We start from the raw sequence: 24,918 nt of genomic DNA on the forward strand, positions 1-24,918 counted from the left end.
CTGCCCAAGCCCAAGCTCAATATACCCAGGGGACTGAAGCTGAACCAAGACAGTCGAAGGACAGATGTAAAACCAATTTGGGTCTTTGCAGACGGAAACATCTCAGTCTCTTATAAGATTAGGGGTCTCCCATGTAGAGAGAGCTTGGAGCCATATCAGTGACAGGGGAAATGCATACCACTTCAACTAACATTAATTCACAATACAGAAATTCCTTAGGCAAGGACTGGATTTGGCAGGATTTCTGCAGAAGGAAACTATCAGTATGAGGCTTAAGCACCTATGCCTGATTTACAAACAGTAATTCGAAAAAAAAATGACTGAAATCTACTAAAACAAAAACAGCTTACCTGTTTTCCACAAAGTACACTATTACCATCTAATAAAAGAAACAATCAGCAGCTGTACAACATTTGTTCACAGAAAACAAAGAGTGCAAAATCGCAATTAATTTTTCTCATTACCTAAGGGAGGTAACTCAGTGGCCCCAGTTCACATCCCTCAGTACAGAACCTTGCCCAAGTTCACACTGTAGTCACTAGATGAAAATGATTATCCATGGGAGAGCTAGCTCACCTCACATCTCTATCATTTAGATTCTGGTTAAGCAGCTTAATTCAGTAGCCAAGTTAACAACAAACTTTAGAGCAGAACTGAACTACTTCACTGTTTTGAGGCTGTTGGTGGTCAGCCATGAGGAGAAGTGAGTTCTAATTACAGGAAAATTGATAGTAAATGGGATAAAAATGAAGGAAAAGGAAGGTTTATTTAATGTGACCAAAAGTATTACCTGTGTCCTGGTAAACTTATCCAGGACCAGATCTTTCCATCCTGTTGAACTGTTATCTGTTTTCTTGGCAAGACTTCAGTCCAAGATTCTAGCAGTGTGCTGATACATTCAGGAGAGGACACGAGCTATAGTCTGCATCCAACAGGCTGACTATGAACTTGGTGATGCAGATGAGATTAGCTTTATAAAACAAGTTTGTATTTTACTAATTGCAGCTGGGGCTAGAGATTAGTCCTGGTCATGCCTGACCTACAGACAAAGTTGTACAATTATGCTTATCACTATTTCAAGGACCATTTTCAAGCCATATTAATGTATTTTTTGGAGTCTGCTCCAAAAAATGATACCAATTCTTTTACTACTTTGGCCCACAATGTCAGAGGTGGATATTGGTGATATGGCAGTAGAGGCTGAATCTTCCTGCCAGTATTCCATTACAGTTTGTTGTCATGTGACAGATGGCAGCAGAGGGGCAGTCTGACAAAGTAGCATCTGACATGGAAGTGCATATGACGTAAAGGTGTGCCACTGAATTCCTCTATGTGGAAAGATATTGCATTCATTGACACTTGCTGAACATTTAGGAAACAAAAAAGTGGAGTGCAGTGAAGCAGTGGATAGTGTGTTTCAGCAGTGGCAACAGGGACAATGGTTCACCTCTGCTGGTACAGATTTTTACGAGCACGTCATGCAAGCTCTCATCACCAGCAAAAAACTGCATAGCTAATGGTGGTGACTGTGTTGAAAAATAGTGTCTGGGAGCTGAGAATCTGCTCTATGAAATGGTAGTATTGTGCTTTTTGTATCTGTTGCAGTTTCCATTGAAATAAATAGAAGACACTGCTTTAAGAGTGACCTTCATAATTTCAGCTTTACTGTGTTTGAAGAGATGTGAAATGTTGGAAAAGATTGTGTTAGTTTAAATAATTATCTAATTTCAAAATGTCTTCTTTCAGCGAAGCTCTGTTTCTTTACCTTATGCAAGGAAAGCTTAAAAGCAGTCTACATTTTGTTGACTTTTCTAAAATTTCTGTAGGTTTTGCATGTTTTTTTTTAATTGTTCTCTCTTTCTCTTTTATTTTATTTTTTTTAAACAAGACTGCCTCTTTAGCTCTCTTTTAATCTTGAATTGATACTACTTGTTCATATTGTTAATATTTAGCTGATTCTTCACTGTGGCTCTGAATTGGCTTCCATGTCATCTAATTCAAGATCAGTGCCTCATATATGGTGTGCATGACCTAATTTGTATTCCTATGTTATCAGCACTAAATGGAGTAAAAATAATGGAATCAAAATCACACGGATTTTTCTTGAATGTAACTCAGGAAGAAAAATTATAAGGCAATGCAGGGATTTACAGCTCAAGAGCACAGAACTTGCTTTTCTGATTACTTTTTACTTGCTTGTTCTAAATTTACTTACTTTTGTGGGAGGGTGTTTGGGTGTTAAAAAAGTCTAATGCTGCAAAATTAAAGTAAATATAGTCAAATACAGATATATTTTTTCTTTATTACAGAATATATAGATTTATAATTTTTCTTCCCTACTTGAAATGAAGGCAAATTCTGAAATCTTAGAACATTAATTATCAGGCAAACTTTTCCTCAGAGTTTTATTGTCATTATTATTATTATTATTATCATTATGATTTCATGAGCAATGATTTCATTATCTAGGCCACAACAGAAAATTGGTACAGGTCACTGGCAGAATCTAACTAGACTTTTTGCCACCTTTGGGTGTAGATTTTCCTTTCGGAATTAGAGTTTGAAGATTAGTTTAATTTCTTCAATACAGGCGTTGTGATATTTTTTATTAAACTATTTTTAACCATAATACAACACAGTACTGTGCCCTTATGTTGTTTATGTTAGTACAGCTAACTTAATCGTCTGGTATTGATTATGTGAGCGTGTTTTAATTTGTTATTTGCCTATGCCTGTTATGAGATTTTCCACGGCTTTCTTCAGATTAGCCATCTTGATTACTCAAAATACACTATCTTTTTTTTTTTTTTAAATGTCAGGACATTATACCTATGTTTTTTTTCAAATCAAGAAAAAATGAGTGAGAAAATTCATTGGTTTTCTTCTATAAATGGTGGATGTAAGTTCTCCAATCCTGTAGATTTAAATTGTCTTACTATGCTAGATTTGAATTAACATTCTTGCTAGTTGATGGTAGTCCTTGCACCATTATTTCATACTCCTCTACACTCTTATTTCTTACTGGAACTCTATGAACAACAGGATTTTCTTTTTTTTGCTATTCTTTTTTAAGGATTAAATTTTAAATATCTGATAGCTTACGTCATCTATTATCAACTACTGCTGACATTTATTGTTAATAAATCACTCATATGTCTATATACGGATAAACATGTTTCCATGGATTGTTCAGTGTCTATGTATACATTGTGTATGGCATTCTCATGACTCTTTCTGCATTCTAATCACAGAGATATATTTTCTTTGGAAATGCTACTTGTTCTTCTAGAATGGCACTGTTCTGCAATTTTCTGACAGTATATGTCTGTAGTAGACGTGCAAAGCAAAATATTAAATACAGTTATTAGACCAGAGTTCAGATTTCACAGTCCATCTGTTTTCAATGCTTGAATTTCAGTGTCATTGCTGGCAATGCACTCAGACTAGAGTAGTAGTGTTGCAAATTTTTTTTTAACAAATATTAACATATTTGTATAAGAAATCATAAGGTTAGGATAATAAGCTATATGTTTATCAAATATTAAACATTCACCCTCACAATTTTAGGTGCAACCACAGAACTATATTTATCTTCTACCTCTAGAAAGGCACTTGATAATAGTGCAGAAAAATGTTTAAGCTACTAGTGGTTTGGTAGCACTCTGCCATATATCCACGATTAAAAAAAATCAGGATGTTAACAGACTGAACAAATCTTAAAGGGCAAAAAATCTCTTCAGCCATCACTCACTTAAACAGTTGCCATTAGAGGAAGTTGTATTAAGTGCAGATGTTGAGTGTCTGCAAGAGCTGCGGTGTGAAAACATCAGGCTATTCAGCTCTTTCCAAGGCTCCCAGCGCATGAACCCTACATGCCATTCAGACTGAATATCCACTGTGACAAGGGCACTTGCTTGGAGTTCTGACTCCATCAATACATCGCACACTAAGATCTTATTATTTTAACAAGGCTCCTTACTGTGCCAGTTCCAAATGGACATTAATGCTGAACACCAAAGTAAACAGTGCGGACAATGAACTTAATCACTGCAAACACCTGATGACTACTTCCACCAACCCCTTCTTTTTTCTGTCTCTCCCAGGCTGCCCATTATTTTGGTCCTTTGGGCAGCAATTAGCTGTCATCAAGCTCCCTTTCTCAGGCATCTTTTCTGTTAGAGACTAAGCCCCCTCAACACAGTCCATTCTTCTGTCTGTTGTCACTCTTTGTTGGCTACACCGTGTGCACAAATTAATTAGGGCTCGATTCAGGGGCTGACTCAGCTGGTTAACAGCACAAATGAGTACAGCTGTTTTTCTGCATACGATTTTCAGTTCTTTTTATTTTTTTAGTTTGGAAATATACTGTGTGTGTGCAAATTAAACATGAGATTTTTGGCAGATGCAATTGGCTAAGGAAGCTGACAACATGGATCTGTTTAGCCCATCTGCTCCTGAGGATCCAACTCAATTTCTTGCAGAGCTTTAGGGTTAGGACCACTGAGTTTCCAGTGTCAAAGGGTGGCTTCTCTGCCTCAGACATGCTGGCATTCTGATCCTGGGAGGTCCCCTGCCCCAAAGAAACAGAAACATCTGGAATCACATGGACAGTTTGTTTGCTGAGTTCAGCAACAGTGATCCCTGTAGCTACAGCTCCATCCCACTGTTAGGGGACCTACAAAGCACTTGGCAATTACTGTCTTTACTATAGGATTACAAGTGCATTTGATATCATATGTACAGTACAAGTCTTCAGATTTTACAAAAAATATTCTTGAGGTATAGTTTACACTGAACTACTTCCTCAGAGAGATAAACATAATGATGTTTTAATTTAATTTAGGAAATATTCCTGAAATAAAAGGATATTTTATCTAAGTAACCATGTTATGTTTATATCCTCTTACATATGCTTGAATTTTAAAATTCTGAGTAATGATTCAACACTGGAGCAAGAAACACCTCAAGTGATTGGAAAAAGCACATTATGAACATGCAGATATTATTCTTCACTGCACAACTCAGGAGTCATTCTTTGCTCATGAAACTGGAGTGTTTGATTATGTTCCTACTGAAGTCAAATGGGGTGTTGCTGTTAACTTCTATGAATGCCTGTGAAATGCTAACATACACGCGTTTATGCGACTTCGGTACTTTGGGCTTCATTGCTACTCGGCATTAAACATGGCAAACAATAAATGATGGCATAATTAGCTGGTCAAGGATGCTCTTAGATTTCATGGAGTTCTACATTCCTTGCAGCCACTTGAGGCTTTATTTTATTGGAAAATACCACTAATTTATGGTCTAATTGCATAAACATTGCTGCAATACACACAGGTACAAGCACAAGCTTCAGAACTTTAGGAATTTTTCACAACCTGGAACAATTTGTTTATATTTTCTATTTATATAGCTATGTCTGTATGCATGTGTAGGTATATATATGCACTCACATACATATATGTGTATATGTCATACAACTTTAAAAATTACAGGGGCAAGCACTGTCCCTGACTATGTGCATAGAACATTCTACAGGAACTTAAAGATGGGTTCAACCCTCTATACAACCAAGATCCAAATAGTGGCAAAGCCAGTTTGGCAGTTGGAACCAGAGGATTATTGTTACTATCTTAACAATTGAACAGGTGTAGAAGCACTTTATTAAAGAGTTAATCATCTCCTCCCAGAAAAAGCCTATTGAAATAAAGTTATGTATTATTTACTGAAGGAAAAATCTTTGGGTTCTTCCTATTTAACTAGGAAATAAATACATATCATTCTGTCAGTTTTATCTTCGTTATTTCTTTTCAAAAAGTAGGTGCTGAGCTGTCATCAGTTCAGATGTGACTACTACCTCAAATGTCGTATACAAATGTTGTATAAATTATATGTTTGAGTCACTCGTGGAATAGATATGGAATTATTAGACATACAATATGTAAACATCAGGGCAAAAGTCTCTGTGATTTGACCTTGGAAGGGAAGTTATTTAAATCAGTAGAGTGAAAACAAGAGGTAAAAAAGGTACAGTTCAGAAGAGAAAATATCTTCATAATTTTCTAGAACAAACATTCTAATTTAAATTCAACTCTGCTAAAAAAGAAAAAAAGCAAATACTTACATGAGCAGAATCTCACCCAGCCCAGTCTCAACACTTGTATGCATGAATAACTTTACACACTTTAGTGCTAAGACTGGCTTGAATGGCATTCCTCTGTCTGTCCATTACCACATAATTATTATATGCCTTAAGAAAAGCATTCCAGTCTAAAGAAAAATACATTGCCAATTCAAAATAAACATTCTCTACACAAATGTACAGTTACCTGTAGAGTTTGCTATTAATAGACCCTGATTTTTAGGCCATACCTCATTAGGAATTTCTGTACCGATGAAACCACTTTTTAGATTGACAGGTGGCTGATTTCTAAAAAAAAAAAATAAAAAAAAAAATCTTATTTTGAAGGTTTTTATCAAGAAAAAACCCTCTCAATCGGCCCAGTGCATTGTGATTTCCGTGGTTCTTTTTCTTCTGAGCTGTTCAATTAGTTGGAAATCTCTCTCTGATGGACTGAAGCAGCTTGAGTGAACGCCTGAGCGCACAACCAATTAGGCTCATTTGAAGTTGCAGAATTGCCTTCTTTGGTGTTAAAACCCCATGTCAAACACTGGGTCTAAGATCATTTGTACTACAAAATGAGATTGACAGAGCAGCTGCAACAGGGGGCATGCCTGCTGGACGACTTAATTGTAGAGACTGAAGGGCCATCATGAACTGGCCTGTGGAGATTGTATCACCACTGCTGCATTACAAATGCTCTTTATTAACAGTGATCCGTAATCAATGAGCTCAGGCTTTTTGCCAGAGCTCCAAAACCAGGCGGGCAGCTCTCCTCGAAAGGAAGAGGTGGAGCCACCAAAGCCGGGTGTTCCAGCGATGGATGCAACCTCCCTGGCACCTCGCTAGGTCTGGGAATCCGCACATTCGGAAATGTCCATCCGATGGCAGTTTTCCCGTTTAGCAGAATATGCATCAGCTGGGCTGAGGAGGCAGCAGTGTACGGGCAATTGCACTTATATTGGCTTGAATGAATGACAGTTACTTTGACAAATCAGTATTTAATTAGTGAAAGAGTACACCAACCCACAATGGTATGAATAAAATAGATGTGATGGTTGCATAATGCCTGTAACTTAATGGTAACCTGGTGAGACAAGGTACCTGAAATAAATTCAGTGCACTTAGTTCCAGTAAAATACTGAAAACAAACAAATAAACAAACAGCATCCAGCATATTTAAATCTTTTGGGTAGAAATTCTCCTTTTGTTAATGAAACACCCTCATTTTTTAAGAAAGCAGTTGCTTCCCACTGATACTTCCAAGATAGCCATTGTTTATATCCACATACTGTAACTTACTACTGGAAAACAAAGCAAAACAAAAACAAAACAATATTCACAGATTACTTAATGATGAGACATTGTAAAAACAATGTTGAAGTCAATATTCAATTTAGCTAAAATTAACGATAACTGACTGTAGTTACTGGCCCAATGCCTTTTGCTATGAGAATAACTTCAGCACTTTCTTCAAAGATATTTTATTCTTGCCTGCTTTGTACTCTGAAAGATTATCAGAAAAGTAACAAGAACCTTGAGCAAACAGTGCAGGAACAACTCAACTACTGTGGCAAATCACGTGCAGATGAGCTCCTCAGTTATAAGAGAGATCCCTGTTTGGATGTGTACACTAAACCTGTGGTACCTCACATCAGTCAGACAGACAGACAGACTTTTAATTACAGGGTTGGTGTTTTCTTTCCCTTTCTTTAAAAAATATATTGCAGAAACTAGGATTATCTGTTCAGGTGCTTATTACAGATTTTATTTTCCTTAGGGACTAATTTTATTATCAGTAATCACGGCATGTTTATAAAGGCAGTTCAAATTATACAGATTCACACTGTGTCATTCTGCATTGTTTACAATAAAGCAGCAGGCAACAGAAATCAACTTGTTTTAGGAAAAACTTCTGAAGTAAATACCTGTACATGTACTCACTTTTAAGTTATCCTTAAGAAATCTCTCTTCCCATTTGACACTGTTTTGCCTGCATCTCGTCTCATGGTTACCTCATGGACCCTTGTGTAACTGTCCACCTTCTGCCTCTTTCCTTACAACTCCTGTGTAAGGAATTGCTGCAACCAATGACCTGGAAGGATACAGTAGAATTGTACTGGCTGCTACTGTTACCAAAAAGCCAAGAAAAATCCAAGTATTCATCTTGTTTAGTGTTGGAAACACATTATATTATATTGTTTTTGCAATGTTTATTGTCTCATTGCCAAATCTTGCTGTGAGATGATGCACCAGTTTCTGCATATTCCCTTAACATTGTCTTTCCCACTGATTTCAGAGTATGGGCTTAGATAAAGGTGTTGTTGTGCCATTGTAATCTGGCTGAATCATCTTGCTGTTCCTCTATCTGATCCAAAATATTCTTAACTTAAATTGTTCACCATTTCTTGCAAAACTTCTGTCCCCGTAAAAATTTGAAACATAACACATAGACATGTGACACTTTTGCTATAGAAAAAACAGAATTATTCAACCAAAACAGAATTATTCTGCAAATTTGCAGAGTGTCAGCAGTTTGTGAAGGTTTTCATGGAATCATGAAGGTTCAAAAATATCTCTAAGACCATCTATCCAACTGTCAACCTATCCACACTCTGCCCACTAACTACATCCTCAGCATTACATTTACATGTTTCTTGAGCACCTCCAGGAACGGTGACTCCACCACCTCCCTGAGCCATCAGTTCCAACACATTACCACCCTTTCTGAGAAGAAATTTTTTCTAGTATTCAACCTGAATATGCTGGTGAATGGGTCCTTATCATGCTGTCTGCATGGAGCAAACTCAGTGGTTTCAAATGTCAGTGTACGGAGATTTCACTATGCTGGAAGATGACCACAGCATCTCTGGATAGATGGGTGACCTACCTCTTGAAAGATGATCTGATGATAAAGCAGGATATGTTTCCTTTCTGTTTCCTGGTTAAATATATATACACACAAATTCATAAGTATATAAATTTATATACATTTATATGGATTTCCAACTTAATTAAACTCATTGCTATATTTTACAGTTAGGAACCATAATTCAAACAGCATAGAGAAATTGTTTTCCTATCATGCTTTGCTGAAGTATCGGTACTTTCTCTTCTCAGTGATGTGAGAGATTTGATCATAATACGAGACTGCTGTCATTTTGATGAACATAATGATGTTCCATGCTGGCATGGTGGAGCACCAAATTCAAAGTATAACTAAAACAGATTAGCTTTTGAATATAAAAACAAATAGCTTAGGATAAAATGAGAGAGATAAAATTAACAAAAATGCTCACTTTTTAGACTAGAAACCTATTGTAACTTCTTGTATAATTCATTTTTATTTAAATGATCTATAAAGAGAGCCAAAAAGCAACAACGCAGAAAAAGAGAACTATTAGAACACCATTTAATTCTTAAAATAAATATGAATGTAGGAAACTACTACATTTATTTGTAAAAACTTAACTTGGTTACCATCACAAAACTAAACAATTACAATTCATCAAAATCTAAAATGTACAGCAGAGCATATTCTGCACCCAGAGAATCAACAACATAATTTCTAATTGTCTGCAGCTTAAAGTATCAAGGGCCAACTTCTCAACCTTTTTCTTATAATTAACTAATTCATTTATGTGGGTTCATAATTATTAATTCATTATTTTGGGCTTGGTTTCTTTTTTCTTAAAATGTTACTGTTTCCAAGAAACCTCATAAATTTAAAAGTGATCCTTAAAAAGTTATCTAAGCATTGCAGTCAAAAAATACACACTCTAAATGAATGTGTAACTCTAAAATTGAGTAATGCTACTGGTGCTTTGAAAATATACTTCTTGAATATTATTTTTTAATAATAAAAATGGCTCTTTTTTCCCTCCCCTGCCAAAACAGAGAAACAAAGCTGGCAGAATCAAATGCCAATTGGTTTGTAGCAATAAGCAAAGATTGGGATTGATCTCTAATCTAAAATTCTTCATTTTAGAAGTCCAAGTCCTGATGCCCATTATGGGCAGTTATGTAACTTCAAGAAATAATTAATGTTGCCTACCTTAATGCAATCAGTTTAAAAGAATGCCTTCTTTCTCTCATTCACCATCAGCTGTTCCTAGGGAGACTACCCTGAATTTAAACTAACTTTTAACAGTTAAATTATGGGAGATGAATATTCTCTCAATCTGTAAAATTGATTAATTTACAAGACAGAAAACTGGCTCATACAGCAGCAGACAGCGCTCGGTCTGCTGTGGTGACCCTGAAACTCTTTATCATTTTAGCTTTGCTTCAGTCATTCTAACTGATTCATATCTCTTTAATTTTCAGTGAATTCAACAAGATGGTTCATTTCCCATCTCATTAATTACTCTTTTCTACGTGTAAGGAAATATTGACCTGCTTCTCTGACTAATTTTTAACATTAGCAACTATTGTTTCTCTTTGCGACCAAGCAGGATTTAGAACTTGAAAAATTCTTTCTACATTTATGGGTTAGCAACCCTCCTTTTCATCAGTCAACTTACTATTCATATAAAGTTATAAAATAAAGAGTGCAACACAAGAATAAATAATGGCCTAAATGCAGTAGAATCTATATGGATGAAAGTTGCAGACTCTGAACAAGCTACAGAGAACGTTTAAATACTTTGTTTTGTTCACTTTATTATTGTGAACAAATATTCAAACATTATTATGAAGCCTATTCATAGGAATTTGCAATGATAAAAAAGGCAAAAATTCCTGGGAGTAAGATTGTGAGTTAACTAATTCAAACATGCACAAAGAGTAACAGTATGTCTATTTTACAGTGTTCAGAATCAGTTGTCCTCAATTCTAGAGCAGTTATTTTAAAATGAATGCTCATTTGGATAAAATGTGAAGGTGATTTGAAATTGCTTCTTGAGTGAAAACTGATCAGCTGGCAAAGCTTCTATTACATTTAGATAAGGATAGAATCTTCCTTCAAGAGGAAAAATATCTATATAACTGATGATACAGGTTATTGCTCCTATTGGGTTCTTTACTTGCTGATTGATCATTTAATTTGTTAAAAAATCAATTTTATTTTATATATCCAAGTGAAAGCCTGACCTGTGCATATGATGTATCACTCATTTACGATGTTTCACACACTTAAGTCAAAATCTCTGACATCTTTATTGAATGCAGCAGTCTCCATCTTGCCCCAAATTTTAACCATTTAGAATTGCTCTGTATCATATTTCAAATGTTCCTGGAGATTCTTCTTCAATGCCAGTGTACAAATTATGATAGGATATAATGTGTTTAGTACGGTAGCATGCATGGTAGCCAGAGACTCAGATGAAAATCTGAAAGAGAAATCTACACAAAGATGGCCAATTTTTCCAGAGATGGCTGCAGCACAATCAACAGGTTGTGATCCAAATTCTGTAGGCCTTCATCTTAATGATGGAAATCAGTGGAATAGCTTCCTAAGGGACTTCTAAGAACATTTATTCTCCCTGTGGTTCTTTCACAATTTTTTTTTTGTTTTGTTTTGTTCTCAAAGTAAAAGAGAAATTAAACATACTTCATGTAATTTGGAAAAATCCAGGAAAGAAATCTCCACTACAGCTTTTTAATACATTATTTCTGAATGAATGTGCTACACTTCATAGATTAAATTCATTTTAGTTCATCACAACACGACTAATGAGCAGTGCTTTATTTACAAGCAATATAAATATTTCAAACAACTCATAGTTTTTCTAAGCAATTAAAATCTGACATGCAACCTTTCTTATATTTATCTTAAAATATAGCATAAATGCTTCCAAGAAATTTAAAAATGTTGTTTCCATGATAAAATGGGAAAGTATTCAGGCATATTGAGTACCTCTATTTCAGTATTCTCCAGACACTAAAACATTTGGGTTCCAAAAGCCAAGACAGATAAGTGAAATATTTACTCTCTATTAAATACTGCAGAAATGGCTGTTAAATATCACACAGTAACACATTAAATAATCAGTTTTCAATTAGGTCTTCTTCCCTTGTATAGATCAGAAAAAGAATCCAAAACTAGGTTGAGAAGTTCAAGTATCATCTCACATGCAGAGGCTGATGGTAGGAAAAGCACGACATGCTAGCTAGGAGAATTGAGGAAGGACAGTGTATGAGCAGGCAGCCTTCCACATTTAAAATAGCTAAGAGATAGCCACTTAAAACCTAGGAGTTCTGAAAAGCGTCATGGGGCTAACCTCATCTTAAGGTCTCAATCGCTGTTTTGAAGTGAAGACGTATTTCCTACATTTTCTGCCCTGAATTATATGTGCAGCTGCACTGACAGTTCCACAGTGTAATTTTTGCTTGAAATAAAATCATATCAAAAGAGATCTTGTTTGTCACATTTGAAACATCTTCCTCTGAGTATTCCTCCAGCCAGGAAAAGTTATTTCAGAATTTTACATCATCTTGCAATGTGAGTATTATAAAGTATGAAAGAACCCCTCCTGACTTTTCTATACCACTCTACTTCCTCCAAAAAAATGGAACCAGATGACATTTCGGTTTATTTGTTATTAGAAGGAGTGGGAAGAATGTAATGTTGGATACACCCTCAGTCCATTATTTCTGTGCCAGCTTGAGTTTCATAATTTAATTCAATTCCAGTAGGGCAGAGCACAGCAATACATTTTATAAAACAGTAAACTATGCAAACATGACATCGAAGTTATAATGCAGTATTCATATGCATGCTGAGCTGTCGTTTTTATAACACAGCATTTTCACCAGAGGGACACTTAATTAAAAACAGATTCTTTGTATCTGGTATCAAACTAGCACCAACAATTAATTCGTTCTAATTCTATTTTTCTATCAGGAGCTAGTCTTTAATTGTGATGAAAAATGCGGTGTGCACATTTGATTTGAATTAGAGAAACCATGCTAAGGCTCAGCTAGAAGCAAAAAGAGGATAACCATCTTGTAATAGGGAAAACAACCTTGTACAAAATACAGGAGGCCGTTCTTTTCTGGGAAAAAAAAAAAAAAAAGGAGGCTGCCAATATAATACAACAAAGAAGATGGACAACTGTAAAAGCCATCTCTTAACATTATTGTTACTAAATTATTTACTAAATAACTACTAACAGTATCCTTACCTAATAAAATCCACAAATATAGACACTCCCTGCCTCTACTATGATTCAGAAACAAAGTGGATTAGACCCAGCTGAAAATGTTAAGGCTAGCAATATTGGGTTTGAGTGTTTTCTTTTAAATTTACTCCTGGTGTGTTTTAAAAAGAAGTGCCGTTTTAGAAGGGATCTGAGTGAGAACAAGGTGATGATTTTGTAAATGAAGGTGGTAAAAATAATTGATACATTTCAGGAAAAGTGGGAAAATAGAGGGAACCATATATGGCCGCTACTGGTAAGAGGACTGAGATGAATTAAGAAAGGGACTAGATGTTTCTAAGCAAGAGGTTAAGAAAAGCTTTCACTGGCTGCAGTAAGTTTTGGACAAAAAAATTTACTGCAGGAGATTTCTGTGAATATCTGCTGCTGGATATAACGATTTTCACATGAGAAAGTCTCTCCTCTGTTGTCTATGCTTGATGTCTTACTGCTCTGTATCACATTCCTGGGGCAAAACAGAAAATATTCCCCCAGACTCAGGGAACTTTTCCTACAGAAACCGAACATAGATAGATGTATTTTATCTCATCTTCTCTATTTTAAGAATGAAAGTTCTTAAGGTGGTTTAAAATCAGTGTTATTGTGCCTCCATCATCTGGACTAAGTTCTTGTTTAAGTCAAAAGGAGACTATCAATTCAGTCAACATATTTATGTTCCCTCTCAGTCAATGTTATGGTCTTTTCTAGCCATTCTTAGGAAAACTGTATTCTACTTTGCCTTTCCAATTTTGTTCTGCAATCTTCTACTCTCTAGAACAGTTTTCTATTTAAGTTTTGCTCAGTTTATGACAAAGCCATTGCTTCTCTGGAATCTCTTATTCTTACTCTTTCCTCAATTTCTAATTTGAACAAATCAGAAAATGACTATCTTTTTCTGCCAAAAAGTAGAATACGTTCATGGGTCAACATCTCACCTTTCATATTGTGGTTTCAGCTCACATTTTTGAGAAATATCATAAGGAATACCAGGCCAGCAGGCTACATAGCCTTTGTAATCATTGCTCCTGTTACATGGTGCCTGTTCAGTAAATTATTTGTTCTTCACCTCAGGAGTTTGAAGAACTGCAGTCAGACAGGCTAGAAGCCCTAACAATAATTTAGTGAAAGGAACAAAAATAGATAAAATGAAGACACCTATGTAAAAGAGTATGGGTTTAATCTGCTTACTTCTCGCTTCCATCTCATTTAGACTAGGTATCTAGTCTCCTGGCATCAAAGTATTTGAGAAGCAAACTGCTATTCTAAATAGCAGGGAAAGATCTTGGTGTACATCTGTTTATGCACTAATAAACCTAAACTTGTTCTTTGTTTCAATGGTCTTTTCTGAATATGTTCAAAATGAACAAATTGAGATGAATAAGATAGGAGCTCTGGGTACAACCAAGTTCTTTTGTCACTGGTAATTTGAATACTGCAGATATTAGTGAAGCCTTTTATGGGAGTCTCAACAGATCAGACTGGCCTTGTATTGGGCCAGAATAACGTTTTTGGGGTTTTTTTCCTGTTATTAGTCTACAATTAATGAAAGATATGGAAAAATACATCCATCTCAAGGATGTGAATTTTATTATTTCAAACCAAATATCAACAGTATAAAACATATAAACTTACCTTTGATGAAATAAAATTTAATATTTGACCTAGAAAATAAATTAACCCCTTTGCAGTTTTGACTCCAATACCTTCAAGCAGATATCTCAGTAATAGTAAGAGCCTTCCTCATTCCACAGGGAGCCTAGGATGCAAACGAAGAAGGATAATATTAATCTAACTCTTAACTTCAAGGGTGTAACTGTTGTCAGTTTTTTTTTTTTTTTTTTTTTTTTTTTTTTTTACAATCCAACTTCAAATCACTTTTGTAGGTTACAAGTGAAAAAGAAGATATATAAAGACAATAGTTAAATTTCACAGATGTTCAGATGTTGTTTACTTGAGCAGTTCTTTGCATTTCTTTTCATTTTAATACAGCACTTAGCAGTTTATTTATGACTATAGTAAGTTCTGATGCAGATAAAAATATGCCTCAGAATAACATTTTCAAGTCAGCTGCAGGTTGAATACCTGCTTTGGCAGAGGGGTTGGACTCTATCTCTGGAGGTCCCTTCCAATCCCTACAATTCAGTGATTCTGTGAATAGTCAATAAAAACATTTCCTTTCTCAGAGTTCCAATAAATACTGCCAGCCAACTGAAGGGGAAATAGCTCTGCAAAAGAGTACCTGGTGATCAACTTCTAGGCTCCTTAGTGTGAGACAGACACATATTTACTGGAGCGCAACAGAGATAAAGAAAGAACTGGAATATCTATCATACACAGAGAGGCCAAGAGAGCTAGAGTTATTTGGCATGGAGAAGACTCAAGTTAAAACTGAACAATGTGTTTACATACCTGATGAGGACAAGGTATGGAAAAGGCAGAGCTGGACTCTTCTAAGTGTAGCCCAATGAGAAGAGACAACACAGACAAACTGAAATCACATCTATGTGTATGAAGACTTATTTTTTCATTATGAGGGTGACTGAGCACTGACACAGACTGCACGGTGTGGTTGCTGGAGTCTCCCTCTTTGTAAATCTTAAAAACCAAGCTGGATACAACTCTGAGCAACCTGCTATAGGTGCCTTTGTTTTGAGCAGCAGGGTTGAATTTGAGATCTCCAGAAGTACCTTCCAGCATCCACCTTGCTCTGACTCTGTATTTTACTTATTTTTTTTCCAATGAAAAAGAAGCAATTCCATAAAAGCAAAAATTTTCAGTAGGAACTGTAATAAAAATGAGCAGCATCACATGAAAGATCTAATAGAAATTTCTAGTGCCTGGTTTTCAAGAAGACATTTTTAGGAATTTCTGTGTTACTTTTGTAGAGGGAATAGACAGAAATCTAATCTATTTTTGTTATCCAGAGAACTTAATACAACAAGATTGAATTTATAAGGAAAAGCAGAGTAAATTTACTGCCTGTGTAGGCAAACATGCACAAAAGAGCATAAGCAAGTAATTATATAATGCTCTGATTTGACATGCAAGTAAGCATAAACTAACACTGACTTGAGCCTCCTAATCATGTTCACACTGATTTAAATGAAAATGTATGGTTTCTATTACAATGATTTTTACCACTGATCTAATGGAATTTCTCTCCAGCTAAGAGTGATTATTAGTCACAGAAGTGCCATAACATTGTGACCTTTTCAAACTTTCTCTTATGAAGTAGTTGTTATTGTATGTCTAATGTTCACATAGTTGCCTTTGGATTCACATAATTTAAAAGTTATTTTGCAACAGAATGCCCATACGCAATTGAGAATTTTCTTATGGTGCTCACTTCCAGAAATACAATGGATAGCATCTACTGTATTGATAGGAATAGACAGTCACTGTTTTAGAGACATTCCTATCCATGTGTTTGATGAATTACTTGCAATAACATTCAAGAAGACAAAAGAAACAAAGCTAAATCCTTTAAAGACTGATTTATACTATTATTAAAACATTTTATAATATATAAAATAAACATTTTATACCACTCATCCAACTGCAAAATTGGTAATATATTTTTGTACAGATTATACTTCAAAAACAAATCTTGATTTTGCTTGCCTAGCAAGAGTTTAAAGAACTGTTTTATTTCATTTTACATTAATAATTTCGTTTTAGGTTGTTTTGTATTGTATGAATTTTTACACAGGTAAAGCTTTATAGAAAGCCCTTGGTAGCAGACCTATACACATATATACAAATGTAATCACAATATTATGTAATTTTTCTGTCAATATTTACTGAAAGTAAAGTACAAACATGTAATGCATACTAATATGTATTACTACCTATGAAATAAAGGGAAACAGATAATCACAGAATGGCCAGGGTTGTAAGGGACCTTAAGGGTCATGAATCTCCAAGCCCCTGCCACAGGCAGGGCCACCAACCTCCACATTTAATACTAGACCAGGCTGCCCAGGGCCCCATCCAGTCTGGCCTTGAACACCTCCAGGGAGGGGGTATCCACAGCCTCTCTGGGCAGCCTGTTCCAGCACCTCACCACTCTCTGTAAAGAACTTCCTCCCGACATCCAACCTAAATCTTCCCTCCCTCAACTTAAAGTCATTTCCCCTTGTCCTGCTGTTATCAACCCTTTCAGAGATTTGATTCCCCTCCTGTTTGTAGGCTCCCTTTGAGTACTGAAAGGCTGCAATGAGGTCACCATGCAGCCTTCTTTTCTCCAGGCTGAACAAGCCCAGCTCCCTCAGCCTGTCTTTGTAGGGGACGTGCTCCAGTGCCCAGAGGCACAATCACCTCCCTGTCCCTGCTGGCCACCCCTCTTCTGACAGAGCCCAGGATACCATTTGCTTTCCAAGCTGCAAGAGCACACTGCTGGCTCATGTTATGCTTTCCATCTATCAAGACTCCCAGGTCTTTCTCTGCAGGGCTGCTCTCAAGGTCTACTCCTTCCAATCTGTATGGATGCCTGGAATTCCTCTGGCCCAAGTGCAAAACCTTGCACTTTGCTGTGTTGAACCTCATTAGGTTCACCCTGGCTCACCTTTTAAGCCTGTTGATGTCCCTCTGAATGTCACCCCTTCCAAATAACTAAGAAGTGTTCTAGTAAATTTACTTGAATAATCTTCCTGATACTCATAATAAAATATTTCTGGTAGAGGAAACAAAATGCAGCATTCTCAAGGATGATGATACCCAATTACAACTGCTTGAAATTGCACTACTGTTGAGATTTGTAGAGCTACAAAAATGTGTGGGTAGTATTTTGCTCAAAAGGCTTTGCTTTACATTTTCTTCATCTTCTCCCTGTCAGTCTCATCATAGAAATTCTAAGAAGAGTAGAAACAAATGTGCATTAAGTACACAGTATCATTTTCTAAGAGAACATTCTCTGATATCTGAAACTAGTAGCAACTCATAGAAACTAGTAAGTTGCTTGGTGACCATGACCCATGAGTTATTTTATTGCTTTTCTTATGCTGGAGACTGAACACCTGAGGTAGGTAAAGAACTGCTGGCAAAGGTTTGCCACAGCCTTCCCCATGTGTTCCCACTGAGAACAGATTTTTTTTCACTGCTCTGAAATTTCCTAAGTGCATTAATATTACATCGCCAGCAGCAGCTGCTCTGGCTCTAGAGCTTGGGCTTTTTCAGTACTTAGCATATAATATTTAAACTCCTTGGACATAATGAAGATAAGTCCTCTTTCACTTTTGTCAGAAAGACATACTTACAGAGGTTGGTTAGCAGCCAGTTCAAGAGAAATGCTAAATTTGAGAACCACTTTATACACACATAAGTTAGATAGATTAGATAGCTTGAAAGCTCCTTTCCTCACTGTATGATAATCAAGAAACTTGGTAAACCTCCAATTCAAGATATATTTTGGACTTCCTGCAAACAGTAAAAGAATATAAAATACCCCACAGCATTTGGTAATATATAACTAGGACATCCAAGCCTGAAGAAAAAATACACTTGTGAATTGTAACAGTCAGTAGCCATTCATCAATGATGCAGAACCCCACAATACTAACAGGCTGAAATGGTTTAATGTGATATTTGTATTAACTTTGTTCTAGATTAGATTTTATGTGAAGACATATGCTTAGTTTTACATTCACCAGAGTACACTTCATCTCTTTCAGTATCCTAACACTGTCTCAGAGAGTCTATCATTACAGCAGCACGGTGTCCCAGACTTCATACCATAAACTTTTCCTCTTTATGCTGAGATGGAGACCAAGAAACACAGCATTTCTCCCTTTTCCTGCATGCAGATTTCCATTACAAGGAAACAAGGTAAACTACCAGTTTCTTAGAACTGAATATCTGAGGAACCAGAAAGACATTTTACATCACTTAAAGCACCTGCTCCACAGTCTAGATGTCCTGTCAGCTTTCTACTAAAATGCCTTTGGCTTAAGCAGAAGCTGTCAGTGCGAGAGACCTAAATCAGTCTAAATGTTACTGGACTTGGCTCTACATAATGTTTATTTTTGGCTCTTTCCACAATATCTGTATAATAACATTGCATGGTTTCCTCAAGGGACACTTTCTGCTCTAAACTCCAGCTGAATTATGTAGTCCTCAGTTCTGTCACTCAGAAAGGCTTGACATGCAGATGAAAAAGGAAGCTAACCACTTTGCTGTAAAGAAGGAAAAGATGTATATTTTCTTGCTCTTAGAGCAGAATAGATACTCTAGATGCTAAAGACTTGCAGTTGTAGAAGAGTTGAACCAGGGCTGGTCAGCTTAAATGAATTAAAACCCCTTTAATTCCTCAGAGGCTACTTGATTTCTGCTCAGATTTGAACTGTAGTCACAGCCTCCTGTTAACTAATACACGTGCTGTAGATTTTCCATCCTATTCATCACAAATTCCTGCAGTAGTGGGAAAGGAGGAGGGGGAGAGGAAAGACTTCAACTCAGTTATAAATCATCAAGAAATGACTGACAAATACCAATGCAGACCTTTGCACGGTGCGTTGCTGGAGACAGCACATGGCCAGGCAGGCCTCAAATACACATGGTGTTATCTCAGAGCAATTTTAGAATAAGGGGGAGATTAAAATGAGGTTCTTGCATTTTGGGCAGTAAAACAATGGAAAAACTGTTTCAATGGCTTTTCCTGATTTACTTCATACACAAACAAAGAACCGGGGGGGAGGGGGGGAATTCAATGATACATTGTGAAAAACGGAAAATAATTTATTTCATTCTAAATGCACAGCACATTTAGTGTTCCTTACTTCTGCCATATTTTGAAAGTTGTGTGCAATGGATTTAAATTCCAGTGCATTTTATATTTCTGAAGAAAGCATTCTAGCTCACTGAAAAAAAATATTTCCAAACCACTTACATAATTCACAATATATGTCATTTATTTAATAAGGTCTCCGTAAATTTAGTCATTTATCTGATTTATATTCATAGCTGCCTGATCACTGTTTGGTATTTGCCATATAGCTATAAGTAAGCAATATGAAACTTAAATTACAATTCTTCAAGTCTATAACTTTTTCTTGATAGCTACAAGAAGATAGAATGATCATACTTTAACACAGACACTAATACATACAGTCAGTACATGTACTTCAAGATGATTTACTTAATTGGCCACAGTAATATATGAAATCTGAATACAGAAGGGAAGAATTAAAAAATTCAAGCAGTATAGCTATGCGCACTGCTCTCAGTGTGACAGTCATATCCTTATAGAGGATATCATACTTTCAAGAATACCAAGCATCTTACATAAAAAAAAAAAAAATCAACTCAATGCTTCTATGAAAATAGATCTTCTCCCTGTGACTATTGTTAAATTTATGCTAAATAAATAAATAAGATCCATATTTTTAGAAGACAACTGACTTCCCCCTCTCCCCCCTCTCAGTTTTATTTATGCCGATAGAAGAAAAATGAATGAAGGAAAAAGAATACAGAACTATTCCCAGGGTTCAATAAAATACAGAAAGGAAGCATTCAAGTCGCAAGCCCTTTCATCTCTTACAGTTTTCTGATCACAGACAGAAGGGAAAAACATGGAACATATTCTACATTTCCTATTTGACTGTTGTTTCATCTCCAAAAGGAAAATAAGTAAAATATTATGTAAAATATTAAACATAAATATTATAATATTATATATAAATAATAAACATAATAAACATAATAAACATAAAATATTCTTGGGGGGGGAGGGGAAAGGAAAAGAGAGGGAGGATGGGAAATAGGAAAAAAAAAAAAAAACAGCCAAAAGAAAATGCTTTCCAATACTGTTGATGATATTAATGTCCCTTCCAAAACACTTTATACTGTATAGTCAAAAGAGACAAGAATATTTTAAAACAGACAAAAAATGCATTGAGCATTCTTAAAAAAGAACTATTCAGCACAAGGAGAAAAATAAAGTAAGCCAATTTCATTCAAATTTGCAAAGCTTTAGAGGTTAAGAAAGTAAAGTGTTAATTAGCAACCAGATTGCTTAATGTTCATGCTCTTAATTCTATAACTTTTAAAACTCACAAACACTGTCCTTGGAGTTGCCAAAGCAGACATTTGTTTTCACTGGAGTTCAGAAAAAGCCAAGTGACTTGGTGACAAGTTCAGTTACGCCACTGCTCTGTGACTATTTTTCCTTGCCCTTGCAAACACAGCATGAGTAGAATGAATAGCCATCATTAAGGTGAAAACCGCCTGCATTTTAGCATTGAGCAAGAAATGAGAACTCAGCAGATCCCAAATTAATATTCACTTTATTTGTAACATCGGTTGAAAGAAGGTGTCAGGAACACCTACAGTTTCTGAACCAAATTAACTTACAATTATATAAAAGTACATTGTATGCAGGCACTGGAAGGGAGCTGCAAGCCTCTTCTGTACATAGAGGCCAGACCAGTTCCAGCTGACTCCAATGGCCTCACCACAGGATCACTGGACCCAGAAGCCAAGATGAGGCATAGCATTTGAAAAAGGGCAAAATGCTGTCCAATAGTGAGGGACAAGGGAAAAAAAAACACAAAATGTGATAAATAACACTAAAGTCATCAAGGTGAGAGAAAAAGGAAGGGCAAGATGTTCTCCAGGTGCCAGAGCATGTGTTTCCCTGCAGAGGACTATGTGTTTCCCATTAAGAGGATTATGCCAGGGCAGATGTGCATGCTGCAGCCACTGAGGACCTAACACCCAAGCAGGTGGCTATGTCCTGAAGGAAGAGCAGCCCATGGAGAAGAGCTCATGCTGGAGCAGGGGAAAGACATGGTGAGGAATTAGCTGCAGAGTTGCTGTTACGTGGGAGATGCAACCCCTCTTCCTCCTGTGCTGTACATGACAGAGAAGCTAGAGAAGTCAGAAATAAAGTGTAAAAGTGTTTTTGTTTTTCTTTGCTTCTCACCACCCAACTCTGTTTTAACTGCTAATAACCAAAGAATCACAGACTCATAGAGACTGTAAGGGATCTCTGAACACCACATAGTCCAACTCCCCTACTAATACAAGTAGGTTTCGCAGAAAAGTATCCAAACATCTCCTAAGAAGGAGACTCCACAACCCCTCTGCGCAGCTTGTTCCTGTGCTCTGCCACCCTCGCAGCAAAGTTCTTCCTCATGTTTCTACAGAACTTCCTGTGCTCCAGTTTGTGCCCATTGTACCTTGTCCTGCCACTGGGCACCACAAAAGAGCTTGGCCTCATCAACTTGAATCCCACATTCTAGACATTTATCATCATTGATAAGATCCCCTCTTAGTCTTCTCTGAGCTGAACAGTCCCAGGTCTCCCAGCCTTTCCTCATAATGGAGATGTTCCAGTCTCAATCATTTTTATGGCCCTCCACTGGGCTCTCTCTAAAAATCTCCTTTCTTTCATGAACTGAGGAGCCCAGAACTGAACACAGTACTCCATATATGGCCTTATCATGGCAAAAAGAAGGAGGATCACCTCCCTTCACCTGATAGCCATGATATTTTTAGTACACCCCAGGATACTACTGACCTTCTCCACACACTACTGACCCATGGTCAACCTGCTGTCCATCAGGTCACCTAGGTTCTTTTCTCCAGAGCTCCTTTCCAGCAGGTCAGTCCCTAATCCGCACTGATGCATGCAGTTATTTCTCTCCAAGTGTATGTCTCTACTCTTGTCCTTGTTGAACCTCAAGGTCTACTCCAACCAACTCTCCAGCCTATCTATATATATAAATTATTCACCCATAGAGAATCTATTTTACCCCTAATATGTAACTGATCTCCTTTGACTTTATAATGACCCTTGAAATTTCTTGTCTTATTTTATCCTGTTCTTCTGTGTAGGGGAGAAATTGAAAGAGCACATGGGTAAATACCTGGCAGCGAGCCAAACTAAGAGAAGTGAATATAGATGTAGTAGGAAAGAAGAAAGAATAGAAAGCAAATATTAGGTGCCTTCTCCAATGGATGTGGTTTAGTGTGGTAGAAATCAAGTTGTAATTAAATTGGCTTCTTATTTGGCCTAATAAAAATAATACAGTTCATAACTTAGCTTTCTAAACACTACAGTCATAGAATCATAGAATGGCCTGGGTTGAGAAGGACCACAATGATCACCTAGTTTCAACCCCCATGCTTTGGGCAGGGTCACCAACCACAAGACCAGGCTACCCAGAGCCACATCCAGTGAGGTCTTGAATGCCTCCAGGAATGGGGCATCCACAAACTCTCTGAACAACCTGTTTCAATATGTCACCACCCTCTGAGTGAAAAATTTCTTCCTAAAATCTAACCATGGTTAGAAAGCCACAACAAGGTCTCCCTAGAGCCTCAATCATAGAACTTTGGAGACATGTTTCCCTCAAATAAATGGACAAGGAAAAACATTTCATATACTAAGGTCTACATGGATTTTATAGGAAGAGTAGCAGAAGCAAATACTGACATCAAAGGCAGGTCAGAAGGCAGCAATATTCAAGGATTTAAATACTTCCATCAAGATAAATTGACTATGCCACCTCCTTGAATATACAGACAGATTCTTCCTTTGTTTATTCCTTGCAGCTGTGAACAAAGATGTACAGATGCCAGACTATTAAGTTGAGATGTGGTTTTGACCATATGTATTGTTCAGCATATATACCACACCTGCTGAAAAGCTAAAGACAATGTGGAAGAAGTAAATAACAAAAATTAACATAAATCATGCTTAATGTTGACAAGCAGAGTTCACTATTCTAAAGATTATATAATCTTTGGATATTTTGTCTGAATATCCAAAACATCAACTCAGAAAAATGAGAGTAGTGTAGCCACATCCATTGCATTACAGAGACAGGCATCATGCTTGCAGGCAATGCGAGAGCTCTCTGTGTCTCTGCCAGTCTCTCTGGCAAAGCAGAACAGGCCACGCTGTTCTGTGAAGTAGAAAATCCCTGGCATTGAAAATCAGGTCATTGCATTGTGGCTTGGTGATAAACAATGAGCTCAAACCTTAAGTCAGGTCTCTTGAAATTGAAAACGACACAGCACGTGACATATTCATTCACCTAGGCTTACCCAGAAAGCATAACTTTAAAGATATATTTCATTTTATACTTAATTTCCATTCAGGAAAACACATCAGACAGTTACTACTTTTTTTTAGTTCCAGTAGAAAAATTTAAACCAGCAGAATTTTATTCCTAAGTTACTATTACTTAAGATTGCATAGGAACAAAGGAAATGTATCTGTAATGCTATAATGTGATGGAGAGCATAGCAATAATAGCGGGGTAGCAAAGTCTCCAGCTACAACAAATGAGGACAAACACAAATACAGCAGCCATGGACACAGAAACAAAGGAAGAAAGTTTGCTTACCTATAGAAGACCTCAGGTAAGCACAGACTTCCAACAAAACACTCTTGCCCCCACTGCCAACCCTTAAGTGAATTCCAGGAAGGGGTGGATCCTGGCTCCACCCCTTCCAGTCACACAGGTGCATTACATGCACCTGAGCTCTCCTGGGTTGGTGCTGCCTTCACAACAGGTGCTCAATCACTGTTTCAAGTCATGACTTACCATCTCCACTACTCTATCAAAAGCATATGCGTACAGCAAATATTTGAACTGATAACTAAGTAATCTTACCTTGTATTTTATTTCTTACTTTACAATATTTTTACAA

The 24,918-nt window shown here is 36.6% G+C and overlaps 1 long non-coding RNA gene across 1 annotated transcript; it reads right to left on the reverse strand.

Moving 5' to 3' along the window:
- Window positions 1-3,915: 3,915 nt before the first annotated feature.
- Window positions 3,916-24,669, reverse strand: LOC125689262 (uncharacterized). The gene is made up of 6 exons (XR_007375150.1): window positions 24,612-24,669; window positions 14,896-15,019; window positions 9,015-9,065; window positions 8,069-8,219; window positions 6,376-6,433; window positions 3,916-4,570 (listed from the first exon to the last, which is right to left on the reverse strand). It is a non-coding gene; the product is annotated as an uncharacterized LOC125689262 (long non-coding RNA).
- Window positions 24,670-24,918: the final 249 nt, after the last annotated feature.

The sequence above is a fragment of the Lagopus muta genome, chromosome 2 (genome assembly GCF_023343835.1).
Source record: "Lagopus muta isolate bLagMut1 chromosome 2, bLagMut1 primary, whole genome shotgun sequence".
Classification (NCBI taxonomy): domain Eukaryota; kingdom Metazoa; phylum Chordata; class Aves; order Galliformes; family Phasianidae; genus Lagopus; species Lagopus muta.